General features: G+C 47.3%; 1 pseudogene; it reads right to left on the bottom strand.

Annotated features, from left to right (window-relative positions):
- Positions 1-10,409, bottom strand: part of LOC101302945 — a pseudogene marked incomplete at its 3' end in the record, with an annotated part of 63,089 nt that extends 52,680 nt beyond the window's left edge.
- Positions 10,410-15,661: the final 5,252 nt, after the last annotated feature.

Genomic DNA, 15,661 nt, shown 5'->3' with positions numbered 1-15,661 from the left:
TAAATCCTACGGCCGGATTCTACATTAATTTACCGCCAAAATACCAAACTTCGGAAATTCACAAACCTATCCAAATCTCATCCAAAAATTCCATAAATCACATCAATATACTCCTCTTAATATTCCACACTTAAAACCCTAAAAATCTCCTAACCGGCGGCGGCTCCGCCGGCAGCGGCGGCCGGAGGCCAATTCCGGCGACCTCCAAAACCTATGAAATTTTGACAGAATAATCCTCTCATCAAGCTCTACAACTTTCATAACTAGCACAAACACCAATTCCAAGCCTAACTAGGGCAATCGACTAAAAACATCAAAAACGCCATAAAACTTCCACCTCAAATTTCTCCTTACCTAGCTCAAGAGGGAGTGAGTCCTTTTAGGGCAAGGCTGCTGGGTTGGAGGGCTACAAAACCATACCAAGTTTGCCCGGATTGGTGGCCGGAGGAGGGAGTTCCGGCGACGTGAACCCTAACACAGTCGAACCTCTCGGGCCCGATATCTCCCTCACGGCGGCGCTAGGGAAGCTGTCACCGGTCCAAGAAGGTTGCTGGGTTGAAGACCGATCGATTGGGACCGGTGCGGCGGTCTGGGGGCGGCCGGACGGCGGCGGTTTGGCGGTCGGAAAACCGGACAGCGGGAGGGGCTCGGGAGAGAGAGAACCGGGAGGAGAAAAGAGAGGAAAAAGAGAAAAGAAAAGATGGGCCTCTACACCCGGTCCAACAACCTTATATACCAAAACCCACTCTAAAATTTACACCCCAAAATAATACCCTAATAAAAATTACCTTTTACTAGCTAAAATTTACCATTTTTACCGTCGACATAATTTCCTCCCACGAATAATCCTCCGCACAATAATCGTCCCCGAAACCCCTCTAGGGACCAATTAAACTATTAACTCAATGATCAAGACGGTAAAATTTTTATTATAATCACGCTAGTAAATAAGGTAAAAATATAAGGGTCGGGATGTGACACTACGACAATTGGAAGAGAAGGGATCACGTCCGAGCATCTTCAAGGTCTATGGGATCTTGCAGAAACACTGGTAATATTATTTCCAATGGCAACATAGTAGGAAAGCTGATAAACATAGCAACTTTTGGATCTGTATAAGCATTGTCCTTCTTGTATGTCACCAAAACTGTAAAGCTAATGGAGTTGGTATTGATACACTCCTTGCTAAATGGTGCTTGTTAGAATACATAGGATCGAAAGCTCCTGTTATTATTTCAAGATGTTTAGGCAATTTGGGTTTAGGATTTATATCCCCCCCCCCCCTGTGTTTTGCGGTTTTTGTTAACGCATGAGGGCAGCCGTTTAGCCCCTTTTCAAAATAAATAAATAAATAGCCAATATCCTATAACGACCAATGGGTCAACCAACAGTCAAACTCCAACATAAGGTTTACGTCTGGTCAAGCGAGCCCTAGCCTTATTCAAAAAACTAAAAATTTCAGAAAAACAATGTGGTTTTGTAATACCCCGGAAATTTAATATTAGTTTCTAATATTATTTAGGAATTTTTGAGTTAGAAGTTAGTGTGTTTTGAGGTTCGAAGGAAGAGCGGAAGGGTTCAGATGCATAAATTACCCGAAATGATTTTATTGTTTTGAAGGGTCAAGAGTTGACTTTCTAATCCGTTGGGTTTCTCGAGAAACTTTCTTCACGAAAGTTGTAGAGCACGATGATACGAGTTTGCAGACACGTGGCACACATAAAGCGGACTTCGTACGAGGAAGTTATGGTCAACGAAAGTTGTGGCTTTTCGAGAATTTTGGGATAAATAGAAATTTTTCCTTTTGGTCCTCATGATTTTCAGAAACCAGATTTTCCTCCCTCTCCTTCTCTCTCTCCGACCCCGAGAGAGTGCAAAACGCCCAGCCGACCCGACCAGACTTTTTCGGCCGACTCCGGCCGACCCAGACGACGGCACCGGTTGGAAAAGCTTCCTCTCCTCGGCGCAATCCTCCTTGTGTTGGTGAGTAAGGATGACTCGGGCGAATCGACGCTAATCGAGCGCCAACAGTGAGGGTGGCGACCCGGTTTGCAACTCGACCGGATTCTCACCTCCGGCGGCGGCGACAAGGTTGGAAACCGGTCGGGATAGACGCTCCTTGGTGCCCTGGTTCGTTTTCTGGTAGTCTCCTAGTACGACTCACGGTGTAGAGTTACGGTGGTGGATTTCCATCTTCCGGCGAGTTTTCCGGCGTGTTTCAGCCGATTGAGGCGAAACCTCAGGTATAAAAGATGCTCCTCTCGCTTTAATCTACAAGTTTTGTGTTGTAAGTTTGCCCTAATTCAGAAGTTTCATGGTGGCACGTGGGGCCCACTTGCTGCCGCCTGTGATGGCGCCTGGCGGTGCGTCCGGTAGTGTCTGGGGTGTTTTGTGGTGCTAGTTAGATAGTTCTCTTTGATACGAACGTGTTGATATGTGGGTTGTAGGTGTTAGTTATCATTATTGGATGCTAGGGTTTTCCCCTGGGTGTTAAGTTTCGTTCAGTTCATTTTTGATTAAATCTAAATATGAGAATCTGGTTAGTAGTTCTATAGGATGTGTTGGACATTTCGGCGACCTTTTAGAGGTCAAGGAGGAAGTTTTGTCTCGAGTGGCAAGCTTGTGGTTTAGGACTTGAGTTTCGGTTCGAGTCGGATAATGTTGTTTTTCATAGTTACTTAAGGTTAACGTTTTTGTTAATAGGTGACTTGTGGGTGTGGTTTTGTGCTATATGCTTGTGTTGTGCGTGCGAAGACGCAGCTAGATTTGAGGTGAGTAACATCTCACCAAGGTCCACTTTGGGACCAATTATTTATAATTATTATGATGATGATTGTGATGTTGATTTTGAAGATGATTATGATGATGATTGTGATGTTGATTTTGATGACGATTATGATGATGATGAGATTAATGATAATGATGATAATGTTGATGGAAATGTTGATGATATGATGATTATGATGATAATTATTATGATGACGATGGTAATGGTTTTGATGATGATTATGATGCAATTTTTATATTGTGAGTAAATCTCACATGGGTTCATAAAGAACCGAGTTTATTCTATAATTTTATTATTGTTAGTTGTGAAGTTGTCCTTAAAGGAAAATGATTTTTGTTTAAAAAAAATAATAATAAATGAGCTTGATCGTCAACGGCTCATGGGTAAGTGAAAATATGTTTTCAAAAGGACTTCTGATCATGTGATATTGTGATGTTTAAATATGGTTGTTGATATATTATTCTAGTGGGAATATTTATGTCTTTGTGTTTCTGCAAGATCCCGTAGACCTTGAAGATGCTCGGACGTAATCCCGTCTCTTCCAATTGCCGTAGACTGGGTACCTGCACGAGGAGACTGACCGGGACTTTCCGGTCTTTCTCTCTCTGATGATTAAGTCAGTTATGTTGGTAGGTATAGTATTTAATGCTAGGAGATTTTCTTACCGTTTTGGTTGACTTCAGCATTGTATTTATAGCCCCGCATTGACTTATATCTTCCTTGTTATTCGATGTGGGACAAATATATTGCTGAGGTCTACATCTGGGCCTTTTGCGGAATGCTTCCTTCCCGGCCCAGACTGATATGGCCTCCAGGATGAGGCTTGTTCGATCTGCCTCATGCTGGGCCTTACGGCATCGTGGGCCAAGGAAGGTATTTATCGACTACCGATTACAAGTTCCCGTTCAAGACATGTCTTGAGTGGGGACTTGAAGAAATGGACCGCGATGCCACATTCTGAACGGGTACCCGTTCCTAGTCCCCCCAAGTTCGTACTCAAGACATGTTTGAACGGGTTGCTGCTGAAATGGAAGGTAGCGAGCCTTTCCATAGTGTGTTCTTGCTCGAGCGCAGGGTATTATTCCCGCGTGGTTTATCAGGCCGCTGTTCTCCGTATGAAAGGAATGATATGAACTGCCCAACTCCATGTCCCCGGGAGCTGTACAAGGGACTTACTGTTCTCATGGTTTCTGTTGTTGTCCATGCTTCTCGGTGGTACATTTCCGGGGTGGTATGCATGACCAGTTCGTGCGCATGCCTCCCGTTTGTTTTTGCTCGGGTATAAGAGTACCAACAGTTGTATGTCTTCCTGTTAGTTCTTATCCAGGAATCATGATAAGGATCTCACTGTGGTTTTCCTCTCGGTGGTAACTTACACGTCCCAGGAATGAAATGCAATTGTTGCATGCCTCCTCCCGATGACGCTAATTCGGGATTATTATTATATCTTATTTACAGCCCGGTTTGTAAAGGTCTACCGGTCCCAGAGAGTTTAATACGGGATCCCGTGTATTGGCTTTAGGGTTGGTGGTGGTCTGTCAGAACACTAAATGCATTCTCGACAGGTGTCACTGTGCTGGGGAAAGAAGGGACGTGCATTTAATGCACGTCGTTTCATTCTTCTCTTATTCGAGAAGCTACCGCTTATTGGGACACGTGGCGTAATCTTATGGTAGAGCACAACGACTCGGATTACCTCGGTTGCCGTAAACGTTTGTTTAATGTGTGGGGGGGAACCGAGGCAACTTTCCCCCCGTTCCGTATATATGCCTCAGTCCCCCCCCCCTCCTCCCCCGCCCCCAATCTCTTCTGTTTCTCTGTTTCATTCCTCTTATGTTCCCTCTGTCTGCTCTTTCGTTTTCTTCACTGCGCGCATTTGTTCTTCGCTGTCTACTCTTTTTCTGCGCTTTCTTCTTCTCTTCACTTCATGCTCTCTGTGTCGAAGTGGTTTTCAAAGTCTGCAGGGAGAAAGAGAAGCTTTTCTTTGTTCTATCGCCGGTTTTCTGCAATTGCAAGGTGCGCTGCGATCCTTGCTCCGGCAAGACTCCGACCTTCACTATCTGGTGAGCGCTGCCCCTCCTTGGTTTTCATATTTCGAAATATTGGTTTAGATTGTGGGCAGATCGTGGGTTGGTTGTTTTGGTTCAACCTAGGTATTTTTCTGGTTTCTGGGTTTCGCGTTCGTGTGGGTTACGGTCGTGCACGAGTTTTGCATCTTATCGTTGATGGCGGCGTGTCTAGGTAAAACTGAGGTCTTAGGTTTTTGTTTTAGGGTAAATGGATCATAGGGCAACTGGCGCTAGTGGTTCCGGCTCCTTTCAGCGGTCTCTCGTTGATGACGATGAAAGGATGGAAGGATATTTGCAGTGGCCTTCACGCAACGTTCCCGCTCGGGCAGTTTCTCCAGTAGAGTCTTCTCGCTCGGGCCCTGAGCATGGAGATGTCCCCGCTCAAGATAGCGGCGAGGGGATAGTTTTTGAGGCTATACCCATCACCCGGACCCTACACCGACTGGAGGATGGTAGGGTCTGCGATGAACCGGAGTGTAGCTTCATGCCCGAGGAGATCAGACGCTTCAAAGAGGACTGGGACATTCCTTCAGACCTCCCACTACGCAGATTACGTCCCGGAGAGCTATCTTGTGCTCCTCAAGACAACTTCATCGCAGTGCATGACAATATGTTTAGGAACGGATTCTTGGTGCCTCTTCCTCAATACGTACAATACATGTTGAGTATGCTGCAATTGGCTCCCGGGCAAGTACCTCCAAATCAGTGGCACCAGCTACTGGGACTCAGATGTTTGTACTATCTGTCCAACATGGGGTGGCCAACGATTAACGAGTTTCGCGCCCTGTACCGATTGTCATATTCAAAGAAGGCCGGGAGCTCCGGGTGCGTAAACTTTACTGCTCGGGATTATGAGTCGATCGTCACCGATCTCCCGTCTTCCAAAAACAAGGAGTGGCGCGCGAAGGTTATTTTGGTGGGCAGTTCGTGGCAGCGAAAGACCAAATGGCATACCGTTCTCAACTATTTCCGGGCCATTGGAGATCAAGACTACTCGCTGACAGCGATCGAGCGCGAGCGTATAGCTCGGGTTTTTGCAGCGTGGCCTTCCGAAGAGGATCGCAGCTCGTATCACCTTACTCGGTGAGCTGTGTTGATACACTGCGAGATGGGTAGACTGCCCGGTGGATCCCATAACTCGATCGTGTTGTTTTTGTAGTGTTTTCTTGTTTATTTTAGATACCTTGTCGGATCAATACTTAGACTTTTCTTGCTTGCAGGAAAAATCCCTCAACGTGTTCCGCGTCCTAATCACCCGTTGGATATGGATAAGGACCATGATCTTCTTGAGAAGCTGCTGTCAAAGGGGGAGGCTGCCTCCCGGACGGAGGTGGACCTGGACACGCAGTCCGTGCGTGTTTTGGAGACACCTAAATTGCTAGAAGTGGCGGATTCTGCTTACGGGACAACGGCCCCGCCGCCGCAACCTCCTCCCAGAGGATCCCAGGTGGTGAATCTGGGTGAGAAGAAGAAACGCCACCACCACCACTCGAAGAAGAAGGGCCAGGCTGTTTTGGATTCCCAGGTGACCTATACCGGGAAGGATGTCTCAGGGGATCTTGCCCCTAACCCGAAGAGGCATAAGGCTGCGTCCGGGGGTTTAACTCCCTCATTGTCATTGCTTCCTCCTCCCCTTCCTACCGTCATGAGGACCCCGATCAGGCAGGTCCTTGATGAATACGGATGCGCCGACGAGAAATTTGTGCGCGTAATGATCCGGGACCTGAAGGGGATTGATCTCGATTGAGTAAGGTTTAAGGAAGGGACTCCCGCAGAATCTCGTCAAATTGCCCGGGAGCATCTCATGAAGGTTAGTGCTCGGCTTCTCTTTTTTTTTTTTTTGCTTTTTTTTTGCTCTCGTTGTTACTTCTGCTTAACATCGTGTTTTCCTGCAGGCTCTCTTCGCGGTGCATTCTATTGATGCCAGCGAGGACACTCCTGAGCTCAAGGAGCAAGTGGCCAAGCTGAATGGTTACGTGAGCTATCTGCAGACCGAGAAAGGGTCTTTGAAGAGGGAAAAGAATGCCCTGGCTGAAAAATTGGCCATGATGCAACTGCATGTCCAGGAGGTGGAGGGCAAAGCCAACCGGGTCCCGGAGCTTGAAGCAGAGGTCGAATCTCTGCGCCTGGTGGTTGAGAAGCTTCGAGCAGGAACCGTTCCATTGGAGAGTAAGCTCCGAGTGAAAGAGTCCGAGCTCGCGGAGACTGAGCGTTTTGTTCCCTCGCTCTGCGACCAGGCTGTGGCAGAGTACAAGGAATCCCAAAAGCTGAAGGATCTTTTGAAAGCTGCCCGGGATGACGCTATCACCGAGAAGTTCACAGAGTGGAGTGATCACGGATACCTCGACAAGGCCCGGATGATGGCTGACTTACTTGCCGTAAAGGCAAAAGCTAAAGCCCAGGATTCCCAGGCTGCCTTCACCGAGTGTCCTCCCGAGGCTAACGTAGAGACTGTCGGAGATGACAAAGCATCCGATAGTGAGGATGACGAGCTCGGTGTCCCGGCCGAGAAGGACTAGTTAGGACCTGCTCGTTTACATCATAGGATTTTTGGATTATTATTTTGGATCTCATTTTTTGAACTAGCCTTGAGCCTACTCCCAATGATGTAAATTTTGCCCGGTGATCCGGATGATTTATAATATTTATTTGCTGTTCCCTGGCTATTTTTTTTTTTGGGATATCTCTCGACGGGTGCCTGCTATTTGTTTCCCACTGATGGGTCTAGTTTTACTCCCTATGATACAAATTTCATAGACAAATTTAATTAGCTGAAATTAGCTTCTTCATTTCTGTATTAGTTGTTGCACAAAAGAAAATGAAGGCATCCTCCCGGGTTAACGAACTAACCCGGTGGGTATGATTTACGATTCCCTAAGCCAATGTTTCTGGCTATACTGGGTAAAACCTAAGGTGCTCGGTGTTCCACGGGTGCCCGGTGACTACTCCATCACGGTCCCTTAGATAAAATGTCGCTGGTCCAACTTCCTCCACTATCTCGTAAGGTCCCTCCCATGTTGGATAAAGGGCCATTGGTTGGGTTATCACCCGCTTCATCGCCCAGTCTCCCAGGCCCAAGGATCGGGGCCTGACCTTAATGTCATAGTGTCGAGCAACTCGCTACTTGTACACTTGGTTATGCAGATCGGCCCTGTCTCTCTTCTCGTTGATGAGATCCAGGTTCAGCTGGAGGCCTTCTGCATTGGTGTCTTCATTGTAGCCTTCGACTCTTCCCGATGGCACTGTCAGTTCAATTGGAATGACAGCCTCCGTGCCGAAGGCAAGGCTAAAGGGAGTTTCTCCTGTTGACTCCGTCGTTGTCGTTCGGATGGCCCATAGTGTTTCCAGGAGCCTCTGTGCCCATAGCCCCTTGGCATCATCCAACTTTTTCTTCAGCAGCTTCTTGATGATTTTGTTGACTGCCTCCACTTGCTCGTTGGTCTTTGGGTGAGCTACCGATGCGAACAACATTCGTGTTCCCATGCCTTCGGCGAACTCTATAAGTTTCGGGTTATTGAATTGTGTACCGTTGTCCGTCACAATAGTTTTCGGGATACCGAACCTACAATAGATATTCTTCATGAGGAAGTTCTTTACATTCTCGGTGGTTATCCGACTTAACGGCTCTGCTTCAACCCACTTGGTGTAGTAGTCTACAGCCACTATGGCGTACTTATATTGTCCAGGAGCCGTTAGAAGCTTCCCGATCAAATCCAATCCCCATTGTGCGAATGGCCATGGAGACATTAAGATCGAGAGAGCGATGGATGGGGAATGGATTTTGTTAGCGTGCTGGTGGCATTTGTGGCATCTCGTTGACATTCGATCTGCCATCTTTCCCATGTTTGGCCAGAAGTACCCCGTTCTTAGTGCTTTGAAAGACAGGGATCTTGATCCAGAGTGATTGCCGCAAACTCCCTCGTGGATGTCCCGTAGGATTGTCTATCCCTCCTCTACTGATACACACTTCAGGTTAGGGAGGCAATAACCCCTGCGGTACAACTTTCCATGTAACGTGTATCTCGCACACCTTGACTGTAACTTTCCATCTCCGGGCGGACCCCTTCCTTAAGGAACTCGATGATAGGGTCCATCCATGCGGGCTCCCTAGAACCAACGGTGATGGCGAATACCTCAGAGACCGTTTTGCTGATGCTAGGCCTATCAAGGATCTCGACCTTGACCTTCTTGCGCCCTTTTTGACGGGTGCTGTTGGCAAGTCTTCCTAACGCGTCAGTGTTATTGTTTTCCTTCCGGGGGATCTGGTTGACTGTTGCAAATTCAAACCTGCTCAGGAGAGCCTTTGCCAATGCCTGATAGGAGTTCAGATGCGGCTCCTTGGCCTCAAAGGTGCCGCTGACCTGGTTCACCACTAACTGTGAGTCGCTGAACACCTGCACACTTCTGACCCCTATCTCTTGTGCCAGCTGCAGTCCCCCGATCAATGCTTCATACTCCGCTGCATTGTTGGATGTGGAGAACTTGAACTCCAGGGCATACTTGTACTTGAACCCGTCTAGACTGACCAATATTATTCCAGCCCCACTCTTATCTTTAGTTACAGAGCCGTCTACGTACAACTTCCAACCCGGCTTAACATCTTTGGGGGCCATCGTTACCTCACTCCCGACTTCAGGATGCTCCTCGTGCTCCTTCTTAGGGGTTAGCTCCGAAATGAAATCCGCTGCCGCTTGCCCCTTGATGGCTACTCTCGGCATGTAGTGTATGTCAAACTCACCCAACTCTATCGCCTATTTGGCCAGTCTCCCGTTGGCCTCCGGCCTTTGCAAAACCTGCCATAGAGGGCAGTTTGTGTATAAGGTGATGGAATGCGCCTGGAAGTAGTGTCGTAGCTTCCGGGCGGTTACAATGAGCGCCAGGGCCAGTTTCTCAAGGTCCGGATACCTGCTCTCTGCCAAGGTATAGCCCTTGCCTGCATAATACACCGAGAGCTCGATGGTTTCGTCTTTCCTGATCAAAGCTGAACTTACTGTTGTGTCTGACGCTGCCAAGTAGAGGTATAACATCTCTTCGGGAATCGGTTTTGAAAGCATTGGTACCGACGCCAAATACTCTTTGACTTTCCTGAAAGCCTCCTCCTGCTCGGGTCCCCAATTGATTAGCTTGTAGTGCTGACTCTTCAGCAGTTTGAAGAACGGCGCGCACTTGTCCGTGAGCCTGGAAACAAACCTAGCGAGGGCCGCGATCTTGCCCGTTAGGCACTGCACATCACTCTTGACTTTCGGGACCTCCATATTCAGTATGGCCTGGACCTTCTCCGGGTTTGCCTCGATTCCTTGCCTACTGATCACATGGCCTACGAATTTCCCTTTGACAACCCCAAATAAGCACTTGTCCGGATTCAACCTCATACCGTACTCGAGGATAATGTCGAAGACTGCCTGCAAGTCGCTCATATGCTTGATCGCAGAGAGGCTCTTAACCAGCATGTCATCCACGTATACTTCCATGGTTACTCCCAGCTGCTTAGCAAACATTTTGTTCATCAGGCGCTGATAGGTTGCCCCCGCATTCTTCAAACCAAACGGCATCCTTTTATAATAGTATACCCCTTTTTCGGTGGTGAATGTGGTGTGCTCTTCGTCGGCCGCGTCCATCGCTATCTGATTGTAGCCCACATATGCATCCATGAAACTCAGCATCTCAAATCCGGAGGTGGAGTCAACGAGTTGGTCTATTCGCGGCAAGGGGAAGCTGTCTTTAGGGCAAGCCTTGTTAAGGCTCGTGTAATCCACACACATCCTCCACTTACCCACTGCTTTCTTCGGGACCATGACCACATTGGCCAACCATTGCGGGTACCTGGCTTCTTTGATGAACTGGATATCCAACAGCCTCTGCACCTCCCCCTTTATAATGTCATACTTCGCCACGTCAAATGATCTGCGCTTTTGCCTCACCGGGGGCACTCCTTTCCGGATTCCCAACCGGTGTGTCACAACATCTTTAGAGATCCTGGGGACATCTGCATACGACTAGGCAAACACCTTGTTGTTCGCTTTTAGGAAATGTGCGAGCTCTTCCTTCGTCCCGGGAGGCAACCTTGTCCCTATTCTTGCTGTTCTCTTGGGGAACTCATCAGAAATGACGATCAGTTCTGTTTCCTCAATAGATCCCGGCCTCTCGGCTTCGGTTCCTTCGGTTGCAGCATTAATCCTCGGATCCTCGTAGGCATCCACTACGAGGGTCTTTTTCGTGTTCTCGAAAACCAACACTTCTGCCCTTCGTCTTCCATTATCTTGGTCGATGGCATAACATTCTCTCGCTGCCAGCTAATCCCCCCGGATGGTCACTATACCCGCAGGGGATGGTAATTTCATCATCAGCATATGCCTAGCGATGAAAGCTTTCACCTTCCACAGGGCCGGCCTCCCCAATATCCCGTTGTAAGCCGAATCACAGTTGACGACGATGAAGTCTATCCCTGTTGCCAGCGTGTTCCCCTCTACGCCCTCCAGGATCATGGGAATATAATCCAAGCCCAAGGGCTGCACCACGTCCCCGGAGAAGCTTATCAACGGCTCGTTGTCCTGTGTAAGATTACTGTTCCCCCTTCTCAACGCTTGCCACGCGTTTCTGAATAACACATTCACCGATGCCCTGTGTTAATCAGTATCTTCTTGCATATGTAATGATCCAGCTGCGCGGTGACTAAGAATGGATCCTCGTGAGGCTGCCTGATTCTTTGCTCTTCGCTTTCCTCGAACGTCATCGATTTCCATCTCACGCTGACATGCTGATTGTTGCAGCTACCGAAGGTGTATATCTCTCGACCTTCCTTGACCCCGGTGCACTGTTTCTTCGCTCTGTTGCTCCTTTGGTCTACCCGTGCTCCCCCATGGATCGTGTTGATCGTCCCATAAACGGGAACTCCTGCCGCTGGCCGCTGTCCAAACACGTACTGTTGGAGTTTGCCCGCTTTTATTTGGCCCTCTATCGCCTTCTTCAGCTCCACACAATTGTTCACCGCGTGGGTGGCCTCACCGTGATACTCGTAGTATTTTCCAGTGTCTTCCTTTGTCAGTCTGGATGGCGGGAACTTCCTCATCGGGAGCCCTGGGATTGTCTCCTTATTCTCGTTCCATACCAACTCTGGAGTTGCCGTCAGGGTCGTGAAGCTTTCCCTAGCCGCGGGAACCGTTGCTTTGAACCCCCCGTTCTGATAATTCCCTTTGCCTTTCCCCTGCGTCCCCTGCGGGCCTCCCACTTGCTTGGCCTACTTCCTACCTTCCTCTTTGTACCTCTTGTTGGGGGTGAAACCTTGTCCCTCTTGATCCCCTTTCCATGTTCTTACTTCTTGGATTGTTTGCCCTTGGGACTCCGATCTCCTATCCTCCTTTCGTTTTACTGCATATTGATCCCCGTACGTATCGTGATCTGCTTGGGCATGTCTGATTGCCATCTCCATCAGTTCGTCATAGTCGCGGGGGTTTTCAATTTTCATGTTTCATGGCATACATGAACTTCCCGGGCAACAAGGCTTGAACAAATGCTTCCTCGGCTACTTTCTTGTCGAAACTTCTCACTTTAGCGGTGGCATCCTGCTAGCGGTTCACGAAGGCCTTTAGCCCTTCACCATGTTGTTGTTTTACTTTGAACAGCTGGGCGGTGCTCTGCCCGTCCGTTCACAATATGAAGCGGTTGACAAACCTGACTGCCAGCTACTTGAATCGGTCTATCGAGCCGGCCGGGAGCTCGTAAAACCAGCTAAGTGCTTCTCCTGACAATGTCTCTTGGAACATGTTGCAACACATGGCGTCTTTGTAACCCTTCGCATTGGTGTGGGACTTGAAACTATCGAGGAAGAGATGGGGGTCCCCTTCCCCCCTATAGCTTAACTTCAGTGGCTTAGCTGCATGAGAGCGCAATGTCTGAGTGATGATCTTCGTGAACGGTCCCCCTCTTTCCTCGAATCCCATACCGGACGGGTTATGTGCCGCTCTCCTTTCCGCTTCATTTACTCTCGTTGTCAGATTTACCACACTATCTCGCATGACCATCAAGGCCGCCTCTACCCCAGTTGGCTCTTTAATCCTTTCTTCGATAGGGGTTGGGAGCGGTGGCGGGCCTTCCCAGCCCATGCTTTCCGCGAATAGATTAGCCCCAACATGGACTGTTCTACGGGTTGCCGGTGGTGTCATGGGAGTTCCTCGACCCTCCGTATGCTGCTCTCGGAGTGCGGTCGCTGCCCGCTCGATTGCCACGTCACTTTCTAATCTTCGCGCTAGCGCTCATTATAGTGGCGTTGTCTCGCTCCAATTTTTTCTCCCGGACTGCTGCCTCCAGGCAGTCCTGGGTCTTCTCACTTTCCAAACGTGCCACGTCCGCCTTCAGCCTTTCAACCATATCCTCTACTTCTTCTTGCGTGAGATCGTGAACCGTTCCGTCTGGGGTCCTTTCTCGGCCACTCCCAGTGGCTGCACATTCCAGCCTTTCACCCGATCCTTCCTTTCGAGAGACAGTCCTCGGAGTTCTCTCTTCACCAATTCCGCGTTGATCTTCAAACATTGTCCGGCTCCCTTCTAATAACTCACTTGACTCTGCCATCGAGACTCGTTAGCTTTTCGTAAGAATTCCCACAGACGGCGTCAATTGTTTCTGCAAGATCTCGTAGACCTTGAAGAAGCTCGGACGTGATCCCTTCTCTTCCAATTGCCGTAGACTGGGTACCTGCACGAGGAGACTGACCGGGACTTTCCAGTCTTTCTCTCTCCGATGATTAAGTCAGTTATGTTGGTAGGTATAGTATTTAATGCTAGGAGATTTTCTTACCGTTTAGTTGACTTCAGCATTGTATTTATAGCCCGCGTTGACTTATATCTTCCCTGTTATTCGATGTGGGACAAATATATTGCTGAGGTCTGCATCTGGACTTCTGCGGAATGCTTCCTTTCCGGCCCAGACTGATATGGCCTCCAAGATGAGGCTTGTTCGATCTGCCTCATGTTGGGCCTTACGGCATCGTGGGCCAAGGAAGGTATTTATCGACTACCGATTACACTTTGTTTATATAAATATATATATATATATATATATAGGTGGAAAGATATAATTATGAAGTGTTCTTGTGTTGTTGTTGATGTATATTTTTTATATTGTGAATTGTTGGTTAAATAGTCAAACCGGGTTCCAAGCCTTTAATCGGGTGATTGGTTATGGTTATGATTATATTATTATTTTGTGATTTGATAAGTGTTATGATGAGAGAGTATTTGAATGTGTGCCTTAGTGGTGATTGTGTGCATTAGTTGTGTATGTGTGTGTCTTAGTGGTGATTCTTAGATTAGGAGCCTTCATGGTGGACCGGGAACCAAGCCTTGGCGGGGTGATTGGTTACGGTCAGTATAGAGCTCTAGTCTGTCAGTCGATACTTCATGGGGGATGACTAAGTGTTGACCAACCCTTGAGTACACATTTGTTTGGTTACTTATGGGGGATGACTAAGTTTTGGCGAACTCATAAGTGTAGAGAAATGATAGTGTGACGTTCTTATGTGTTGTTTAAATTTCTTGCTTTGAGTATCTCCTGAACTATGTTTTTTATAGGATTCATTTATGATTTTGAGTGGTTTTGAATTATTCTGTTTTTCTTAATTGTTCCTTTTGAATTCTCTTGTTTTTAGGTGATTCCTGAACTAAGTTATTATATGCAGGAATTACCAGTTATAATTATATGTGATGTTGAGTTTTATTTTAGGAGTTACTCATACGAGCTTTTTATCTTACCGGGTTTGTTGTTTACAACCCAGTGCACCAATTCATGGTGTAGGGGTTAGACCTGCAGGTGATGATCAACAGGGTTGAGGCAGTGGCCTAGGAGCTGGGTTTTTGACGATATACATTTATTTGTATTTTATGGTAGTTGTTTTAAGCTCATGTGAGCAAAGTAGTTTATTACTAGACTTTTGGAAGTTGATGTAATTAAGGAGATTAAATGTTTAACTCGGTTGATGAGTTTATCGACATTTACATTTCCAGAATTTGTTTTTAGTTTGGAATTTGTTGAGCAGGTTGTGGGATATTAAGATTTTTGAATTTTATCATGCCCAAATTTTTGAAATTTTATCTTTCGAAAATTGGGGTGTGACAGGTTTTATGTTGGATGTTATGGTCTCCCTATAAATTGTGATGATAATTGGTGTACTAGCAAGTCAATTGGTTCTGGTCTTATCATCTCCTCCTTAATTATCACTAAAATTGTAGCTCTTCCAAAATGGTCCTTATTTTACTTCTTAAGTGACTAACCTTCTTCAAATTCCAGCGTGAGGACAGAAAATGGCGTGACTCTCATGACAACCAATACTCATACAACGAACCCAACACACCCTCTTGTTGCCTGAAACCAGCCGGGGTTGGCCTCATATATAGGTACCATGTTAATACATCATATTTGAGGGATAGAACATCGGTCCTACTCGCCTAAGAAGACACATATTGTCACATAAAACGGGCTTGCTTTTTAACTAGGCCCAAGAAACCTACACTCTTCTTTAAGGGCTCAATAGTAATACACTCTCCAATAAGGACAAAATGATAATTTTAGGGTGCAATCACCCTATCTCTATAAATACATGTTTCCACCCCTCATTTGGGTAAGTCTCCATTTCCACCCCATTCACAGCTTATCTCTATGCTCATATGGCTGACTTAGGCATCGAAGGGTCGAAGGACGACAAACCCGGTCTTCCCTCTTACGCCGTTTGCTCATGATTGACAGGTTATGGGTCTTGAAGATGGTGTCTTCCTGCATTCCGTGTGATTCTTCCCACTCGGAAATCACGCCG

The sequence above is a fragment of the Fragaria vesca genome, linkage group LG5 (assembly GCF_000184155.1).
Source record: "Fragaria vesca subsp. vesca linkage group LG5, FraVesHawaii_1.0, whole genome shotgun sequence".
Taxonomy (NCBI): Eukaryota; Viridiplantae; Streptophyta; class Magnoliopsida; order Rosales; family Rosaceae; genus Fragaria; species Fragaria vesca.
This window is presented reverse-complemented; position numbering and strand designations above follow the sequence as displayed.